Below are 21,266 nucleotides of genomic sequence, written 5' to 3' on the forward strand. Positions count from 1 at the left end.
GTTCAGCAACCAGAGGAAGTGGCCAGAGAGAAGACAGTGGAAGGGGTGGACGGGCTTGGGGAAGAGAAAGAGGACAAAGTAGAGGATTCATATTTAATTAGCCCAGCACCTAAAAAGGAGGATCCAAACAACACTGACGCCAGGCTTCCAGTAGGGAGAAGATTGAAAATTTGTCATCAATGGGCTTTACTTCCCACTACCTGATGAGTAGTGGATACTCTTTACATAGGCCTCAAACTAAGTTTGTCTTTCTATCCTCCACGCCGGATGATAGAGACTTGGGTAGGAATAAAGAACCAGATCTTGTTAGAAAAAGCAGTTAATAAAGAAACGGGTGTTAGAGTTCCAGAGTCAGAAAAGGAACAAGGGTTTTACAGAAATCTATTTATAATAAAAAAAACTGATGGTTCCTACAGAAACCTAATCAGTTTAAAAGCCCTGAATTGCTACATAAAAATGGAAAATTCAAAATGGAAACCTAAGATCTACAGTGAAGCTTCTGTACCCATTTTGTTTCATGGCAGTAATAGACTTAAAAGATGCGTATTACCACATCCCGATCCACCCAGACCACCAAAATATCTCAGAGCGGCGTTGAGTTTCAAAGGCGCCCTTATGCATCTACAATTCCTGTGCCTACCCTTCGGGGCGTCTTTAACTCCCAGAATCTTTACCAAAATAGTGGCAGAAATGACATCTTGTATAAGGGAAAAAAGGCATTTTAATAGTGCCATATTTAGATGATTTTCTAGTACTAGGAGCAGAAAAGGACTGTTCAATAGCAGTCAAACAAACAAGTTTTATCCATCCTGACAAGGTTAGGGTGGATAATAAAAAGAGAAAAGTCAAAATTGAAGCCCCTTCAAGTTCAGGTTTTTCTGGGCATTGGCTTAGACACTATTCAGCAACGATGGTTTCTTCCACCAGAAAAAGTTCAAAAGATCAGACTACAGTTCCTAAAAGTTGAGGAAGAACAAGTCATCTCCGTAAGAGAAGCAGTGTCCTCATTAAGATTCCTAACTGTCACGATTCCAGCGCTTCAATGGGCTCAGTTCCACCTATGATGTCTACAGTGGGAGATCCTGGCAATACACTTCACGAGAAGAGATCATCTGGATCAAAAATTTCGGCTGTCTACGAAGGTTCTAAACTAACTAGAGTGGTGGACAGATAAGTAAAACCTCTTAAAAGGGGTTCCATGGACAGTTCAAAGACCAGTGGTAATTAACACGGATGCGAGTCCAGTAGGTTGGGGTGCCCACCTAAATGATTTTTGTTTTCGAGGAGTTTGGGATTCCAATATAAAAAACTATTCCTCCAACCTAAAAGAGCTGACCGCAGTCAGGAAATCCATACGTGAAACCTTGAAATGGCGTAGAGGTAAGAACGTGTTAATTCTGTCCGACAACAATACAGCAGTGGCCTACTTAAATCACCAGGGGGAACCAGGTCAGATGCCTTAATGACAGATGTAGAGAACATTTTCTGTATAGCAGAACAGACGTTTTTATTCTAATCAGGACGACTACCCATCATTGCCGACTACCCAAGTCGCCATTCTCTCTCTGAAGGGGAATGGTCTTTAAACATGAGAATTTTCGATCAAATTTGTATGGCATGGGGTCTTCTGGAAATAGATTTATTTGCTACCAGAAAAAAATTGGAAAAAATTTCTTCAATAAACCCGAGGGAGTTCCCGAATGCGGTGGATGCACTTCTACAAAACTGGAATTTTCATCTGAGCTATGTCTTCACACCTTTTCCCATAATACCAATAGTATTGAAAAAATATGAAAGGACAAAGCCAGGGTCATATTAATTGCCCCCTTCTCAGGATACTACCTGACGATCCAGACCTACTGTCCCAGGGGCCAGTAATCCAACCTCAGGTTCCCAACTTACACCTGATGGCCTGAAATTTGAAATGGGATGGTTATCAGCCAGGGGGTTCTTGCAGAATTTGATTTCCACTCTCCTGTTAAGTAGAAAAAAAGTTACCTCTCTTAAATACACTAAATTCTGGAATAAGTTTTTAGAATTTTCTGGTCGGGTTATCACTACCAAAACACAAGTTCCTGTTTTGGAAGTATTAGAATTCCTCCAAAAAGGTCTTGAGAGGGGCCTATCCACTAGCACTTTAAAAGTTCAGATATCAGCCTTGGGAGCATTATTTGATCAGAAAATCGCTGACCACCCATGGATGCATAGATTTATTCCATTATTTTTTTTCATCTAGACCAGTAGCTCGTCCTCGGGTAGACCACTTGGGACTTGAATTTGGTTTTGAATGCTCTTACAAAAGCTCTTTTAAAACCTATATCATCTGCTACTATTAGGGTGCTTACACTAAAAATAATACTCTTGGCAGAACTAACTTCACCTAGACGGGTGAGAGAGTTACAGGCTATTTCAGTCAACCCCCCCATTTATAAAAATCTTAGAGGATAGGGTGATATTAAAATTTGACCAAGCATTTCTCCCAAAAGTGAATTCAAGGTTTCACAGGCGTCAGGAAATAGTTCTTCCTTCTTTTTGTGATAAGGTGAAATTGAATTTCACTTCCTGGATTTCAGAAGGTGTATCCTAAAATACCTGGAGGTAACAAGTCACTGGAGAAAGTCCTCAGCCATGTTTATTCTTTTCCAAGGCTCAAATAAGGGTAGAGGGGCCACTAAATCCACAATCGCTAGATGGGTTACAATGGGCCATAATCTTGTCCTATTCTGCCTCTGACTAGAATCTACATCATGGAATTAGAGCACACTCTACAAGGGTCATTGCTACTTCTTGGGCAGAAAGGGCTAATGCCTCTGTTGATCAAATTTGCAAGGCTGCAGTCTGGTCAACACCTTCCACCTTCTTTTAGCACTACAGGTTGGATCTGGGGCTTTCTGATCTTTCTTTTGGAAGAAAGGTTCTTTCAGCGATGGTTGCTCCATAGTGTTTTCTTCTATTTTAATGTCTCGGTACAGTACTGTCATGGTGAAGGGAAAAGATAATTACTCACCGGTAATTTTATTTTCCAGAACCATGACAGCACCGTGCTGATTCCCTCTCTTATATTTCTGGTGATAGGCTTTCCTCATAAAAAAAAAGTGTATATACAGGTGCTCCTCACTAAATTAGAATATCATCAAAAAATTAATTTACTTCAATTCTTCAGCCTGTGGCACTGCTGAGGTGTTATGGAAGCCCAGATTGCTTTGATAGCAGCCTTCAGCTCATCTGCATTGTTGGGTCTGGTGTCTCTCATATTCCTCTTGACAATACCCCATAGATTCTCTATGGGGTTAAGGTCAGGCGAGTTTGCTGGCCAACCAAGCACAGTGATACTTTTGCTTTTAAACCAGGTATTGGTACTTTTGTCAGTGTGGACAGGTGCCAAGTCCTGCTGGAGTATGAAATTTCCATCTCCAAAAAGCTTGTCGGCAGAGGGAAGCATGAAGTTCTCTAAAATTTCCTGGTAGACGGCTGCGCTGACTTTGATCTTGATAAAACACACTGGATCTACACCAGCAGATGACATGGCTCCCCACACCATCACTGATTGTGGAAACTTCACACTAGACCTAAAGCAGCTTGGATTGTGGCCTCTTCACTCTTCCTCCAGACTCTGGGACCTTGATTTACAAATGAAATGCAAAATTTTCTTTCATCTGAAAATAACACCTTGGACCACTGAGCAACAGTCCAGGTCTTTTTCTCCTTGGCCCGGGTAAGACGCTTCTGGCGTTGTCTATTGGTCATGAGTGGCGTGACACAAGGAATGCGACACTTGTAGCCCATGTCCTGGATACGTCTGTGTGTGGTGGCTCTTGAAGCAATGACTCCAGCAGCAGTCCACTCCTTGTGAAGCTCCCCCAGATTTTTGAATAAATAGCAGGGAAGAAGGAGAGGGAAAAAAATATCAGCTCACCCGTTAGTAGACAGCTGGAGGCTCTGTGTTAGAGGTGATCCGACAGCGGAATAGCCTTGGTTCCAGGCAATCACTTGGAATATAGAGCAAGGAAAAAGAGAGAGCACCAGGTATCCAGCGGATCTTCATTAAATCCACAGAGCATGGTAGTCCCAACTCGTTTCAGCTAGGTGTTAGCCTTAATCATGATTAATCCCATGATTAAGGCTAACACCTAGCTGAAACGCGTTGGGACTACCATGCTCTGTGGATTTGTACTCCGTGTGTTGTCCTTGTGACATGGCTGCTTTAATATGTTTCCAATAAAAGCTATATTTTAATGAAGATCCGCTGGATACCTGGTGCTCTCTCTTTTTCCTTGCTCTATATTCTAGATTTTTGAATGGCCTGTTCTTAACAATCCTTTCAAGGCTGCGGTTATCCCAGTTGCTTGTGTACCTTTTCCTACCACACTTTTTCCTTCCGCTCAACTTTCCATTAATGTGCTTGGATACAGCACTCTGTGAACAGCCAGCTTCTTTAGCAATAACGTTTTGTGGCTTACCCTCCTTGTGGAGTGAGTCAATGACTGTCCTCTGGACATCTGTCAAGTTAGCAGTCTTCCCCATGATTGTGGAGCCTACTAAAACAGACTAAGGGACTTTTTTAAATGCTTAGAAAGCCTTTGCATGTGCTTTTTTGTTAATTATTCTGATTTACTGAGATAATGACTTTTGTCAACATTAACAGAAATAAACACTTGAAATAGATCACTATTTGTAATAACTATATAATATGAGTTTCACTTTTTGTATTGAAGAATTTTAATTAACTTTTTGATGATACTGTAATTTAGTGAAAAGCACCTGTATATTAGTACTGTATATGGTGAAGGTTAATAGCTATTTTGTGTGTGTGTGTGTGTGTGTGTGTATATATATATATATATATATATATATATATATATATATATATACACACACAAAATAGCTATTAACCTTCACCATATACAGTACTAATATACTGTATATATATATATACACACACACACACACACATATTTATACACTCCCTGACAGAAGTTATGTCGCTTATCCATGTTATTTAAATAAAAGCTTATAATCTGACGTTAAATTCACCCATTGGTTTTATAAATTACTCTTTTGAAACCCGAAACCCTCTCAAATTTGGTATAGGTTAAGAAAATAAGTTGGCATCAATGCTGAAATATTGATCATTTAATGAACACAGAAAGGTCAGATTTTGGCAAGACAAAAGTTTTGTCACCCACAGAAAGTAATGTGATATTCAAACAAATAATTATCTTAAAATACAAATATATGTGGCATAACATTGGTGAATGAAGTTGTGGTGCTATTAGAGTCATATTTAATATTTTGTGTGACTTCCATGAGCTTGAAGGACTGCATCCATGCGGTTCAACAATGATTCATACAATTTATTAATGAAGTCATCAGGAATAGCAAAGAATGCCGTCTTACATGCCTCCCAGAGTTCATCTAGATTCTTTGGTTTTGTCTTCCAAGCTTCTTCTTTCATCCTACCCCAAACATGCTCAATGATGTTCATGTCTGGAGACTGGGCTGGCCGGTCCTTGAGCACCTTGATCTTTTTTGCCTGGAGGAACTTTGTTGTAGAGATGGATGTATGAGATGGAGCACCATCCTGCTGCAGAATTTGACCCCTTTTATGATTTGGAATGTAAGAGGTAGCTAATACTTCTTGATATTTTAGGCTATTGATATTGCCTTCCACCTTGCAAATGGTTCGCACACCCCCATACTGAATGTAACCCCAGACCATGATCTTTCCACCACCAAATTTAACTGTTTTCTGGGTGTATTTTGGATCCATACAGGCTCCAGTAGGTCTCCTGCAGTATTTGCAGCAGCTTTGGTGTAATTCTACTGAAGATTCATCAGAGAAATCCACCTTCTGCCACTTATTCAGCGTCCATCTGTTTAGCAGGCTGTGGGACTTTGCAAATGCCTCACTGTTTTTTATTTGCCTTTTGTTTATTGCTGGCTTCTGGGCACTGATTCAACCATGGAGGCCATTTCGAGACAGAATCCTACAAACTGTTCTAGTTGACACAGGGACTTGAGGTGACCAGGCCTGTTGGAGCTCTGTTGCAGTGGAAGAGGGGCTTGCTTTGGATTTTCTAACCAACAAACGTTCCTCCTGAGCAGTTGTCTTGCGGGGTCTGCCGGACCTGGGCTTGTCAAACACATCTCCAGTCTCTTCAAATCTTTTTTTAATTCTTTGTACTTGAAGCTGAGACACATTAAAGATGCCAGCCACTTCTGCAGTGGCTCTGGTCTTCAGCCTCTTGATAATCAAGGCTTTGGTCGCAGGGTGGATTTTTGGCATGTCGTCAGAGCTCAAGTTGCAGTTCAAGTGAAGGTTTGGGGTGCTGGGTTTCTTTTTATACACACCCACTAATTAACCGATAATTTACTGAGCACTGGTGAGGATGTCAACTAGGATTGGGTGCATTATATGACCAGATGACTAAACTTTTGTCTTGCCAAAATCTGACCATTCTGTGTTCATTAAATGATCAATATTTCAGCATTGCTGCCAATTTATTTTCTTTACCTAAACCAAATTTGGGAGGGTTTCAGCTTTCAAAAGAGTAATTTATAAAACCAATGGATGAATTTAACGTCAGGTTATAAGCTTTTATTTACATAACATGGATAAGCGACATAACTTCTGTCAGGGAGTGTATATATATGTCCTAATAAGGCTCTTATACTCTATAAACACACTGAGGCAAATGGAGAGGTATCGCCCCTGTTATTTCGGTAGGCTTCCTGTTTCTGGGGGCGATCACTCTCGCACACTCTCTCTCTCTCTCTCTCTCTCTCTGAACTGTGATGGCATGGTTCTGGAAAATCAAATTATCATCTTTTTCAGAATCATTGAAAATCGATTCCCGTCTCTATTCACAAATTCGCATATTATTTGATCTAAGGGGACTTTGATTTTAAATAATTACTCAATTGTTAGTTGTCCCAATAATCTGACACCAAAAAATTTGCACTTTAAGAAGAACCTGCCATCAAGATTTATACTCCAAACTAATGGCCTCTATATAAAGGTGCTTTAATGCTGATAAAATCCTAACCTCTCGTATGCAAATTGCCTCTTCAGAGAAAAAGAGGACTTGAACTCTATAGTGCCACCTATTGTAAGCAGCAATTCTACAATTAAATCAGCCATCATCTCTAGGGAAAGATGCAGGCTCAGTATAGAAGCCCTCATCAAAGTCAGGAAGTCAGCATATGACATAGTAATACATTATATATAGGTAAGGGGGTTAATAATACTCCACTGTTATCCAATTTTTAACTTTTAAAATATCATGAACTCCAACACAATATAAAACCTACAGGCATTTTCCTGCAATTATCAAACACCTAGAAATTGGAAAAGGAATGTTAATTTATATACTAACCTTGAAATTAGAATCAAATACTGAGGTAAAGGTAAAAAACTCACTAGAATGCTGAACGTGTGCACGTGGCCTAGTAGTTAAGATTTAGAAAACAATAATGTTAACCCCAAAAAAACAGAAAAAAACTAATTAGTTGTGATAAAAAACAACACTATCAACACCGAATAACAAACACGAAATATGTTTAATAACATAACTAATTAGTTGTGATGAAATATAAAAACAAACACCGAATAAAGTAAAATCTTCATAAAATATGTTTAGTCAATAATTTGACTTGCAAAAGATTGAAACCTTGGATTATCCCCAAAATCTCCAGTTGACTAATCTAAATTTTGAAGATGTTGTGGATGATCTTAAATGATGGGAGATAGTGGTGCAACACCTTCAAAAATAGTCAACATCTATATTTTTGAATAGTTCAGTCTTTATGTGGAGGTTTCTTTTTAAGAGGAGAAGTTAGGTCTATATTTCGGTTCATAAGTGTCGTGGATATCAGAATTATCAATACTATGTGTAACTGGCTCTTCGAAAGCATAGGTGGGGGGGTTAAAAATGACCTTCATAATGATTTCAGAGTTCAGTAGTGTGTACTCTGTCTGAGTCTCAATGGAATGAAACCCTGGTTTGGTGAAGTAATCTGGTTCAAGTACTTTTTCCATGGAGGGTTCTCTGACACTTGCGGGAATACTTAAAGTAGCCATGAATGCTCTCTTTCTTGTTCTATTTAGATCCTTCTTCAAATTTTCTGAGATTATTTTTTCACCTTCAGCCACAACAGGAAATATAGACGGTACAGCATCCTTATGTAGAATTCTTGTTTTTAGTTCGAAATAATAGCAATCATCCGTGAAATGAACAGAACAGATTCCATGCTTGTTGAGTTTTCTTTCATCAAGAATTCTCTGTGCTAATGTGTCAATATCTTCAAACTGTTGACCGGTAGCCTGTAGCCAAAGCTTAATTTTTGCAACATCACTGGGAAATCTGTGCATGATTATTTCCGCACTTTGTCCCTTTCTCCCTGATTTGTTTGAACACTGGTTCACCAAACAGGTAGGCATTTTTCTTTTTCACCTAAAGAAAACAATTAGAAAATTATTTTACAGCAGTTATTAGACAATATTTTTCATAATGCACCGTAAGAAAAAAAATTATGGTAACAGATTACATGATTAGACTGACTCGCATAAAAGGAAAAATTACGGAAAAGAGGAAAATAATAAAGAAAAAAAAATTACAAACGGTCCAAGTTAAACTGGGGCATGCTGTTTTTTTTACTCTGAATGAAAAACAGAATATTATTTTTTAATTACCAATAATGATATTTAATAAAGTATGTTTTGATTCTTTATGAAGGACAAAACTTTGTTGAGTAGAATTACAATTAGTATAATTTTGAGCAACCGCTCACCACTTTAATGAAAAAAATCTTCTATCCGAACATATACATATTGCTTTTGTAGAATGCATGCATGCAGGACATTGTACCTACCAGGCTAAGTTCAAGGGCAGGTATCGGCATCGAGGAAAATGCAGCTTTCCTCACAGACTGCACAGCTCTCCAGTCCATACGATGGCTGCTGGTTGAGGAACATGTGACCAGACCTGTGAATCAGCTTTGTCCAATTGAAGACTTCAGATGAGAAAACTGCTCTTTTATTGGAGGAGACTGATGGACAGGTCTGGTCACCTGCTCTTCCACCGGAAGCCATTGTATTGACTAGAGAGCTGTGTAGTCTTTGAGGAAAGCTGCACTAACAAGTGTAGGAGGAGAACATGTCATACCCGTATAATAGTAAGTACCACAAAGTCATGTCCTCAACACATTTCCAAAAGACATACTGATAGGGAATCTAGATTGTGAGCCCCAATGGGTACAATGCTGATGTCTGTAAAGCGCGGTGGAATTGATGGCGCTATGTAAAGGGAGTAAAATAAATCTGTAAAAATACAGAAGAAATGGCCTGCTAGGTTAACTAATTCTGCAGCCAACAATAGACCGTTTAATACACAGGCTATAGGAAGGAACAATACAAATTTTTTTAATTAAACCACAATTTTTTTTTCTGCCCCAATTGCATGCATTTAAGTAAGAAAAAAAAATGGCACCAAAGATGGACGGCCCCTTTTGGTAAGATATGACAAAATAATAGTTTTAACTTACCTGGTTGAATAGTATCTTTAATATACTGAACCTAAATTCAGACTCTGTAAATGTTAGATTCCAAACCTGTTAAATAAACATTTCCAACATTTTTTTTATTAGCAAACATAAAATAGTAAAAGATCGAAATAAAATAATTTATAATTAGATATGTAGCTTACCAGACTGGTTGCGTAGCAAAATCTCAAGAGTAAGCAATAGCCTAAAGGAACAACACTTCAAACTGAAAAAAATAGAGTAAGAACATTAAATATATTTATTTTTTAATATAGTTACAAATTTAAAAAATAATTTTCAAACCTAGAGAAAACTGGTATTTCTAATACATTACATCTAGTAAACTGACTAATTAATTGAATGCCATCCTTTTCTACAAAACTGTATCATAAGAAGGTTGTCCATGTCAATTATGTTAATTACAAATTTCTAAGGATGGCCTTGAACATTTTCTTTGGTTCTAGCCATGCTTGAAAGGGTCAAAAAAAATAGCTCTTGATTATAAAATTATCAAAATCAGGTACAACCTAGACACATTTCAATGGCCAGGCAACTTTGACTACAATATACCCTTCTCATGTTCCCACAAGTAAAAATGAAATAATGTAAAGTCTTGAATCCAGCTACGCTCTTGCCATTGGATTCGAAAGTGAGGAAAAATGCAGAAGGTAAATTATTTTTTGAAGTGAAAGAGGTTCACATTTTTCCAGAGGAGAGGTCATGAGGGAGATTTTGCAGTCTCTGGGAATGAATCCATAGAGCTGTGGGAAGGTGGAAAGGCTGAATGGGACATTAAAATTAAAAATCCAGAAGGCAAAGGAGACCGGCAAGCCATGGACCGAATGCTTGCTTTTAGCTCTTTCCTCAATAAGATACACTCCAGGTAGAAAAAAACAGGTCTCTATCCATATGAGATACTTTTTGGTTCAATACAGGTGTATTCTTCCATTTCTGACCCTGAATCAGTGTAAGGAACACATGATCGCAAGCCGGTATACTGGGTAGTCCTAAAACTACATGTGAGAAAGAGCTGTGAGCCAAGATTGGGTGGGCCATTTCAGTTTCTCGTAACTAAGGCAACTTTGGTGAAGCTTGAGGAAAATCCCACTTGAATTCAGGCCAGCCAGTTTAAAAGAGTCACAAAACTAGAAGAGTGATGGTCTTAGCTAATTGAAGTCACTAACCACAATTTTACAGAAAATAGCCGAAATAAGAGAGAAATGATTACAGGAACCTGACACAAAGAATCATTGTAGGGAGAAACATTTTCGTTCCTGAACCAGCCAATTGGATCTAAGGGGGTGGGTCTCAGAGATCATACAAACCTGTATGCAATTAGTATTGTTTTGTTTGTTAGTACATGTAGCCGTAAAAGCGCTAATCTATCTTATACCCAAGGTAATCAAGTCCATGTATAAGGGAAACCTTGTCAAAGGACTCCTGTTTGTATATTACGGGCCCCAAACAAGAAATTATCCACCGTTGTGATACAATTATAGGTATTCAGGTAGGGAACGAAGATGAAGAAAGCAGGAAAGTCCGGAGGACGCAGCTATCGCACTCCTACATACCTTCTGAAATTCCCCTCTTTTGTGACCAATTTTGGGCATGTGAAAGAACATACTCCGTTTTGTCTGTGTGTATCCATCTTCTCGTTACTCCTATTTTTTGGTGATTAAATAGCTAACAATCCTGGGAGAAGAAGTGTCACATTTCTATTCACGCTAAATTTCTTTTGACGGGAAGTTTCCTATGTTTGTAACACTATTTAAGTCTCTGCCTGGGCCAGGGTTGTGCTGCATTGATTTCCCGAGCACTCGTAAAACATATGTCTTATTATTTGGAGTTCAAAAGGCATAAAAGAGAATGGATTTAATTCAAAAGGTGCTGGTGAAGTCACAACTAAACATTGCAGCCAAAACATGTGTGCGATCAGCAGGGGTCATGAATGTCTGTTGTTAATTAGAAAATTACATGTGCATGATAACCTGCTGACTGTACATTTGTCCCAGCAGGTGTGTGCGGTCGTAATGTCACTGGTACTGCTTACCCTTGAAGCAGAAGTGAGTGATCACCCCTCTAACAGTCCAGAGGTGAAGCATTCAAATAAGTTAAAATTTGGGTCCATCAAACCCACGTCAGAAACTAAACAGTCTACAAAAAGAGAAAGATCAATCATTGAAATTTGCTGCTGAACTTATCCTTGCCAGTAGTGAGGAACAAATAATACTGTAAAAGTGACCAAGAGTCAGTGTAAGAGAAGAGTCAGACGGCCGTATAACTCGGACAAGGATCGCAATGCATTGCTTGGACTGGCCGTCAACTCTCCTGGCCCGAATGTGACAGCACGTATTTCTATGCAGTTGACACACTCGGGACAAGAGAGATGACAGCCAGTCCGAGGATTGCCATGTGATCCATGTCCAAGTTATACGGTTGTCTGACTCTTCTCTAAGCAAGATAGAAAAGTGGTAAATTTGCTGAATAAGTGAGATTTAATGAAACTCCGACCAAAGGGGACACAGAACAGAATCCGTTTCGGCCAATTTGTGGCCTTTGTCAAGGTTATCTGTCAATATTACATATAGAAAAATAATTCAATATACACTGTGTGCAGAATTATTAGACAAGTTGTATTTTAGAGGATTATTTTTATTATTGATCAACAACTATGTTCTCAATCAACCGAAAAGACTCATAAATATCCAAGCTCAATATTTTTGGAAGTTGGAGTGTTTTTTTTTTTTAGATATGACTATTTTAGGAGGATATCTGTTTGTGCAGGTAACTCTTACTGTGCAGAATTATTAGGCAACTTAATAAAAACCAAATATAATCCCATCTCACTTGTTTATTTTCACCAGGTAAACCAATATCAGACAAAATTTAGAAATAAACATTTCTGACATGCAAAAACAAAAAAAATTAGTGATCAATATAGCCACCTTTCTTTATGATGACACTCAGCAGTCTTCCATCCATAGATTGTCAGTTGCTTGATCTGTTTTCGATCAACATTGAATGCAGCAGTCACCACAGCCTCCCAGACACTGTTGCGAGAGGTGTACTGTTTTCCCTCCCTGTAGATCTCACATTTTATGATGGGCCACAGGTTCTCTATGGGGTTCAGATCAGGTGAACAAGGGGGCCATGTCATTATTTTTTCTTCTTTTAGACCTTTACTGGCCAGCCACGCTGTGGAGTAGTTGGATGCATGTGATGGAGCATTGTCCTGCATGAAAATCATGTTTTTCTTGAATGATACCGACGTCTTCCTGTACCACTGCTTGAAGAAGTGGTCTTCCAGAAACTGGCAGCAGGTCTGGGAGTTGAGCTTCACTCCATCCTCAACCCGAAAAGGTCCAACAAGTTCATCTTTGATGATACCAGCCCATACCAGTACCCCACCTCCACCTTGCTGGCATCTGAGTCCGAGTGGAGCTCTCTGCCCTTTATTGATTCAGCCTCTAGCCCATCCATCTGGCCCATCAAGAGTCATGCTCATTTCATCAGTCCATAAAACCGTTGAAAAATCAGTCTTAAGATATTTCTTGAACCATTCTTGATGTTTTATCTTATGTTTCTTGTTCAAAGGTGGTCGTTTTTCAGCCTTCCTTACCTTGGCCATGTCCCTGAGTATCGCACACCTTGTGCTTTTTAATACTCCAGTAACGTTGCAGCTCTGAAATATGGCAAAACTGGTGGCGAACGGCATCTTGGCACCTTCATGCTTGATTTTCCTCAATTCATGGGCAGTTATTTTGCGCCAACACGCTTCTTGCGACCCTGTTGGCTATTTGCTATGAAACGCTTGATTGTTCGGTGATCACGCTTCAAATGTTTGGAAATTTCAAGACTGCTGCATCCCTCTGCAAGACATCTCACAATTTTGGACTTTTCAGAGCCTGTCAAATCTCTCTTCTGACCCATTTTGCCAAAGGAAAGGAAGTTGCCTAATAATTAAGCACACCTTATATAGAGTGTTGATGTCATTAGTCAACACCCCTCCTCATTACAGAGATGCACATCACCAGATTTACTTAATTGGTAGTTGGCTCTCAAGCCTATGCAGCTTAGAGTAGGACAACATGTATAAAAAGTATCAAAGTGATCAAAATACGCATTTGCCTAATAATTCTGCACGCGGTGTATATGGAAAAAGAAGGCAATGTAAAAAACTAGTAACGGGACGGTGACATAATGAAATAATATATAACGTACTACCCAAGAACAAATATGATAATAGTCATAATAATAGCACAATAAATATACTAAGTACAGTACAGACCAAAAGTTTGGACACACCTCATTTAAAGATTTTTCTTTATTTTTATGACTTTGAAAATTGTACATTCACACTGAAGGCATCAAAACTATGAATTAACACATGTGGAATTATATACTTAACAAAAAAGTGTGAAACAACTGAAAATATGTCTTATTTTCTAGGTTCTTCAAAGTAGCCACCTTTTGCTTTGATGACTGCTTTGCACACTCTTGGCATTCTCTTGATGAGCTTCAAAAGGTAGTCACCGGAAATGGTTTTCACTTCATAGGTGTCCCCTGTCAGGTTTAATAAGTGGGATTTCTTGCCTTATAAATGGGTTTGGGACCATCAGTTGTGTTGTGCAGAAGTCAGGTGGTTACACAACTGATAGTCCTACTCAATAGACTGTTAGAATTTGTATTGTGGCAAGAAAAAAGCAGCTAAGTAAAGAAAAACGAGTGGCCATCATTACTTTAAGAAATGAAGGTCAGTCAGTGCGAAAATTTTGGCAAACTTTGAAAGCGTCCCCAAGTGCAGTTGCAAAAACCATCAAGCGCTACAAAGAAACTGGCTCAGATGAGGACCGCCCCAGGAAAGGAAGACCAAGAGTCACCTCTGCTTCTGAGGATAAGTTTATCCAAGTCACCAGTCTCAGAAATCGCAGGTTAACAGCAGCTCAGATTAGAGACCAGGTAAATGCCACACAGAGTTCTAGCAGCAGACACATCTCTACAACAACTGTTAAGAGGAGACATTGTGCAGCAGGCCTTCATGGTAAAATAGCTGCCAGGAAACCACTGCTAAGGACAGGCAACAAGCAGAAGACACTTGTTTGGGCTAAAGAAAACAAGGAATGGACATTAGACCAGTGGAAATCTGTGCTTTGGTCTGATGAGTCCAAATTTGAGATCTTTGGTTCCAACCACCGTGTCTTTGTGCGACGCAGAAAAGGTGAACAGATGGACTCTACATGCCTGGTTCCCACCATGAAGCATAGAGGAGGTGTGATGGTGTGGGGGTGCTTTGCTGGTGACACTGTTGGGGATTTATTCAAAATTGAAGGCATGTTGAACCAGCATGGCTACCACAGCATCTCGCAGCAGCATGCTATTCCATCCGGTTTGCGTTTAGGTGGACCATCATTTATTTTTCCACAGGACAATGACCCCAAACAGACCTCCAGGCTGTGTAAGGGCTATTTGACCAAGAGGGAGAGTGATGGGGTGCTACGCCAGATGACCTGGCCTCCAAAGTCACCAGACCTGAACCCAATTGAGATGGTTTGGGGTGAGCTGGACCGCAAAGTGAAGGCAATAGGGTCAACAAGTGCTAAGCATCTCTGGGAACTCCTTCAAGATTGTTGGAAGACCATTTCCGGTGACTACCCCTTGAAGCTCATCAAGAGAATGCCAAGAGTGTGCAAAGCAGTCATCAAAGCAAAAGGTGGCTACTTTGAAGAACCTAGAATATAAGACATATTTTCAGTTGTTTCACACTTTTTTGTTAAGTATATAATTCCACATGTGTTAATTCATAGTTTTGATGCCTTCAGTGAGAATGTACAATTTTCATAGTCATGAAAATACAGAAAAATCTTTAAATGAGAAGGTGTGTCCAAACTTTTGGTCTGTACAGTATATATGTGAAAAGCACATGGGAAGCGCTCGAAATATCTCCGGGAAAGGAAAGCAGAAGCATGTCACATGATTTAAACCATGTGATGTATTAATCCGCCTGCGAAGATCCTTTTGGAGATCACATGATCGTATCAATGATTATTATATTATTATTTATTTATATAGCGCCATTGATTCCATGGTGCTGCACATAATACATGTGATACATGTCTATATCTCAAAATTAATTTATAATGAAAGCTGGCACTATGTAAGGGAGTAGATTTCCAGGTAACGTGAAATGGAAAAGAAATGAATAAATAAGATGTAAAAAAAGGAAAAAAATCATGGAAAAAGAAAAAGAAGGATACTGTAACAAAAAAAAGAAAAGAAAAGCAGGGATAAAATGAAAAATAGCTGGTAAAATAAAATTAAGGGAAAAAGGATAAAGAAAAAAAGAGGAGGGGAAGAACTAAGGAAAAATGATTAAAAAAAATGAAGAAAAAAAAGGTGAAAAAATGAAGAAAAAAATGTAATTAAAATGCTGATAAGTGGGGAAAAATACGAAAAACCAACACAGAGAATGTATGTATGTATGTATATATATATTTATTATATCCAATGGATGAAAGGATATTCTGAGAAACAATATCCACAAGTATGTGGATGTTCCCACAGTATACAGTGTATGCATGGCCGAGATGAGAAGAGAAGAAAAGGAAAGTGAGAGAAGAAAAAATAAAAAAGAAGAGAGAGAAGGAAAGATCAAAGATGACTTACTACTTTGGATGTTATCTTAAGAAATCTGTGAATGAAAAATAAGGGGATAATAATGATTACAATATAATATTATGTTTTTGAAATAAATATTAAGGAAAGAATTCATATTCTCTATTGAGATCTCCCGGTTCTAATGTCCGTAAAGTGTGGATCCAAAAGGCCTCATGTTCTTTGAGTTTTTGAATTCTATTACCCCTACATCTTGCAATCGGAGTGTGTTCCAAGACTAGGAACTGTAGTTGTGTAATCAAATGCCCTGCTGCAATAAAGTGAGAGAGTATAGGTAGCATGGTCTTTTTGCAATGAATGGTAGCTTTATGCTGTGAAATTCAGTCTCGGATATGTTGGGTAGTTTCCCCAACATATCCGAGATCGCAAGGACATTTAATTAGGTATAACACAAAGGATAAGTCATGGGAAAACATTTACCTGAGTATAGATATGTGAATGAGTTACCTTTATTTATGTTAGAGCATGGTAAACAGTATAAGCAAGGGACTGTTCCCTTCTGTTGTGTAACACGAAAGCACTGCATTAACTTTCCCCGCCAGGGCCTAACTCGGCTTGTTCGAGAATGGTCCCTCAGGTTCTTGTTTTTTTTATTACAAATGAATGGAGGAAAATGAAATTTAGGTACATCAGTGTAGGCCCTCATTAGTAATGGCCAATGGAGAATACAATAGTAAATTTTATGCATAAAAGGGTGGCAAGTGTTAACAAATGCCAAACGTTTGGCCTTAGATGTAGTTGCATTAGAAATAAGTGGTGCTGTGATGGTCTTCTCCGGATAACCTCTATCAAGAATTTTTTTTGTCATCTCACACTGTCTAATGATTCGGGTATGATCATTGGAGACAATTTGATTCACTGTCCCGTTGTGATTTGGCTAAGACCATTTTGATGTGTTGTGGCTTGTGGGTGGCAGCTTGTATAGTGTAAGAGACTAATTTTGTTGGTAGTTTTAGTAAAGAGGTCAGTACTAATTTGGCCATCAGTGTTGAGTATGACAGTGGTGTCTAGAAAATTAATATTCTTGTGATGGTAATGAATAGTAAAAGTTAATTTTGGAATAGAACTGTTTAGTTCGTGAAAGAACAAGAGACGTTAATCAGAAGAGCCATGCCATATACAAAAGTCATCAATGTAACGTTTCCATAAGTTTACATGTTGACACAACATGGGATGAGAGTAGACAAACTCTTCTTCGAATCTGGCCATAAATACATTGGTATAAAGGGGGCAACATTTGGGCCCATTGCGGTCCCAGTAGTCTGAATGTAAAATTGGTCCTCAAAAAGAAAGAAGTTGTTGGTGAGGATCAATCTGATGGTATCCATACAAAAATTATTTTGTACTGTGGAAAAAGAGATGGTAAAATGAAGAAATTCTTCCATGGTGGTAATCTTTAAGGAATGGTCAATATTGGTGTAGAGACTATTGACATCCATAGTGACAAGGGGGCATTCAGATGGTAATGGCACCCAGGTTCTTAGACATGATAGGAAATTTGAGGTGTCTTTGAGGTAAGATCTAGTAGATTGTACTACAGGTGTCAATATTTTCTCTAAAGTTTGTGGAGATAGAAGAGAATTAGTTGAAGTGACTATGGGGCATCCTGGAGGTTGTGTCAGATATTTGTGAATTTTAGAAAGTGCATAAAACACAGGTGTGACTAGGTGTGAATTGATAAGGAAATCCCCTAATTTGTCGTCACCATGTTTCTTTTAGAGATAAACAAAGGTAACAATTGCTTTAGAGACATCAGTAGTAGGATCCCTAGAGATCTGTGTGTAAGTCTGTGCATCCGCCAACTGTGCACGTGCTTCATTAAAGAAATTGTTCACTACTTTAGCCTTTAGATTATCAATGTCTGATGAGTCAGGGTCTGACACCTGGCACCCCCGCCGATCAGTGGTCATCGGTGGCAGCGGCAACCACCGGACGGAAATACTCACTGGCAGAGCTGGAAATCTTCTGCAGGGTACGGCACATCCGCCTCCTATTGATTTGATAGGAGGTGGATGTGTAGTATCAAGACTTGGCCACTACCAGAAGATGGTCAGCTCCGCAAGTGAGCACTTCCGGCTGGCTGCATCGCCGACACTGATAACAGCTGATCAGCGGGGGGTGCCGGGTGTCAGACCCCAGCCGATCAAACATTGATGACCAATCCAAAAGATAGGTCATCAATGAAAAAGTAGTGGACAACCTCTTTAATATAGTAGGTTTTGTCCATCGCAACTATTGTCAGACCGTTTTATAACTAGTGTTTTCTTATTCTTTAGATTGGAGATGACCCCATGTTCCTCTGAAGTGAGATTGTGTTTTAAGTGAAAATCACCTCTTTTAATGTGATTCACCATTTCTGTGGTATCTCTTTGTACTAGGGAAATGAATGTCTCAATAGGATGAGAAGTCTTAGGAGGGTTAAGCGGACTAGGGATGGTGAGACTCAAATTTCTTAAGCCAAATTGTTCAAGTGAAATAGACAAAGAGTGTGAGTCAACATTAGATAGATCAGCCTTGAAATTGGCTTTAAGCCTCAGAGTTCTATAAAATCAATGGGAATCTTGATCCAATTGAATTTCAAATGCTGGAGAAGGGGCTTCTACGAAGGAGATAGACTATATACAGTATGATACACTTTATCGATCCCGAGGGAAACCGTAGTAGGAAATGTAATACACTATAGGAACAGTCCTACCTGGAAGCGAATTTGCTTCCTTGTGAATTTAGTGTTGGTGTCTTCTCCCGGCCCTCCTCGTCTTCCTTAGTGCAGAGCCGCCACCACATATATGGCTGTTCTGTGCGCACAGGACCTGTGATGAAGTCACAGGAGGGGAGGAGTCAGGGGTCACATGATCAGGGGCCTCAGTGGATGCAGGACTCTGCTGTGCTGGTTGTCATAGTGCTGGATGAGGGGAAGTTTATGCGTGGGGTCAGGAGGGGTTTACAGTGTGGATGTAGCAGAGCCGCGTGTGTACGAGGTGTACGGAGTGGAGCCGCATGTACGAGGTGTACGGAGCGGAGCCGCGTGTGTACGAGGTGTACGGAGCGGAGCCACGTGTGTACGAGGAGTACGGAGCGGAGCCGCGCGTGTATGAGGTGTATGGAGCGGAGCCGCGTGTGTACAAGGTGTACGGAGCGGAGCCCAACATGTACGAGGTGTACGGAGCGGAGCCGCACGTGTATGAGTTGTACGGAGCGGAGCCGAGCGTGTACGAGGTGTACGGAGCCGCACGTGTATGAGGTGTACGGAGTGGAGCAGCATGTGTACAAGGTGTACAGAGCGGAGCCGTGTGTGTACGAGGCGTATGGAGCGGAGCCATGTGTGTACGAGGTGTGCGGAGCGGAGTGGCGCGTGTACGGAGTGGCGCGTGTACGAGGTGTACGGAGCGGAGCCGTGTGTGTATGAGGTGTACGGAGCGGAGCCACGCGTGTACGAGGTGGACGGAGCGGAGCCGCGCGTGTACGAGGCTTACGGAGTGGAGCCGCGTGTGTACGATGTGTGCGGAGCGGAGCCGCGTGTGTACGAGGTGTACGGAGCGGAGCCACGCGTGTACGAGGTGTACGGAGCCACATGTGTACGAGGCTTACGGAGTGGAGCCGCGTGTGTACAATGTGTGCGGAGCGGAGCCGCGTGTGTACGACGTGTGTGAAACGGAGCCGTGGGCATACTATTAGTACTAAACGGAACTGGCTGTTTGTACATTATGTGTATGAAGCAGAGCCACGTGAGTATTGCTATTATTACTACTTATTTCTCCTTCCCCCATGACGGCACCACGGAGAGAGGGGATCCGCCCTTCAAGGACAGGAAACCTACAGATAAAAGGGCGGTGCCTCTCTCCCGCATCAGTTGGTTTCCTGTCCTTGACGGGATCCTACAGTCCAGAGGAGGCATACCTGCCGGGTGCCAGATGATGGACATCGTTGGATGCCAGGCCCGGCCAGTCCGATCCAGGCAGCGGGAGTCCCCTGCCTCGGCTGGTGCGGTGTCCTGATGCGCCACCGCTGTGGTCAGTGGGCCTTTAGTGTGTGCGGAGGGGGGGTCCAGACGAAGAGGACAGGGAATGTTGAGGCCGTCGAGGTCTTCACCAAAGTTGTTTAAGAGGTGATGGCTCATCTAAGGGAACAGAACACCCTGGTCGTCCCATACCTAGACGACTTCCTGATAATAGGCAGCTCCTTCCTAGACTGCAAATCCCATCTGGATTCCTTGACTCGCTTAGGATGGCTTTTGAATCTGGAAAAATCCAAAACAGAAGCATGCCTAATACAGGAATATCTAGGCATCGTGCTGGATTCAAAATGTCAGGAGTGTCGTCTCCCCGAAGGGAAAATTCAAAAAATCTTAGGCGAGATATCAGGGGCAAAGTCCCACTCGTCTATGTCCCTTCGGAAAGCCATGTCCCTTCTAGGTTCCCTGACAGCATGCTTTCCGGACGTCCAATGGGCTCAAATACATACCGGGACCCTTCAGTGGGAAATCCTAGAGGCAGAAAAAGCCCTAAAAGGGCGTTTAGAAGGGCTGTTAATGCTATCTGCAAAAACCACACTTTCCCTAGAGTGGTGGGGGAACATAGACAATCTAGCCTGGGGGATTCCTTGGACAATCCCAACACCACAAATCCTGACCATAGATGCAAGTCCCGGGGGCTGGGGGACTCACCTCAACAACCTGGTAGCTCAGGGGGTCTGGACAGAACGCCTAAAACTAATGTCCTCAAACATGAAGGAGCTCCTAGCAGTAGAGCGGGCACTCCGGGAGTTCATGCATATACTACAAGGACATCACGTGAGGGTCTTTTCAGACAACCGAGTAGTAGTGGCGTACCTGAACCACCAGGGGGGTACACGGTCCCATTCCCTAATGCAGACGACAGAGGTCATCTTTCGCTTAGCCGAGGAGAACTTACAATCCCTATCCACTCTACACATAAAAGGGATAGAAAATCGCACCGCAGACTTTCTGAGTCGGACACAGCTGAAGCAGGGCGAGTGGGAATTAAGTCAGGCAGTTTTTCGGCAGATTGTACAAAGGTGGGGCCGGCCCTCCATAG

At 40.8% G+C, this 21,266-nt stretch overlaps 1 long non-coding RNA gene across 2 annotated transcripts; it reads right to left on the reverse strand.

Moving 5' to 3' along the window:
- Window positions 1–6,705: 6,705 nt before the first annotated feature.
- On the reverse strand, window positions 6,706–19,035 carry LOC141271820 (uncharacterized). Of its 2 annotated transcripts, XR_012321933.1 has the most exons (5): window positions 18,908–19,035; window positions 16,204–16,228; window positions 9,705–9,766; window positions 9,544–9,609; window positions 6,706–8,453 (listed from the first exon to the last, which is right to left on the reverse strand). It is a non-coding gene; the product is annotated as an uncharacterized lncRNA (long non-coding RNA). The 2 variants fall into 2 exon arrangements; XR_012321934.1 differs by lacking the exon at window positions 16,204–16,228 and having other exon boundaries at window positions 6,707–8,453.
- Between the last annotated feature and the right edge of the window lie 2,231 nt (window positions 19,036–21,266).

This window comes from Phyllobates terribilis, unplaced genomic scaffold (assembly GCF_046119375.1).
Source record: "Phyllobates terribilis strain yellow unplaced genomic scaffold, ASM4611937v1 Scaffold_5__5_contigs__length_657084704, whole genome shotgun sequence".
NCBI classification, from domain to species: domain Eukaryota; kingdom Metazoa; phylum Chordata; class Amphibia; order Anura; family Dendrobatidae; genus Phyllobates; species Phyllobates terribilis.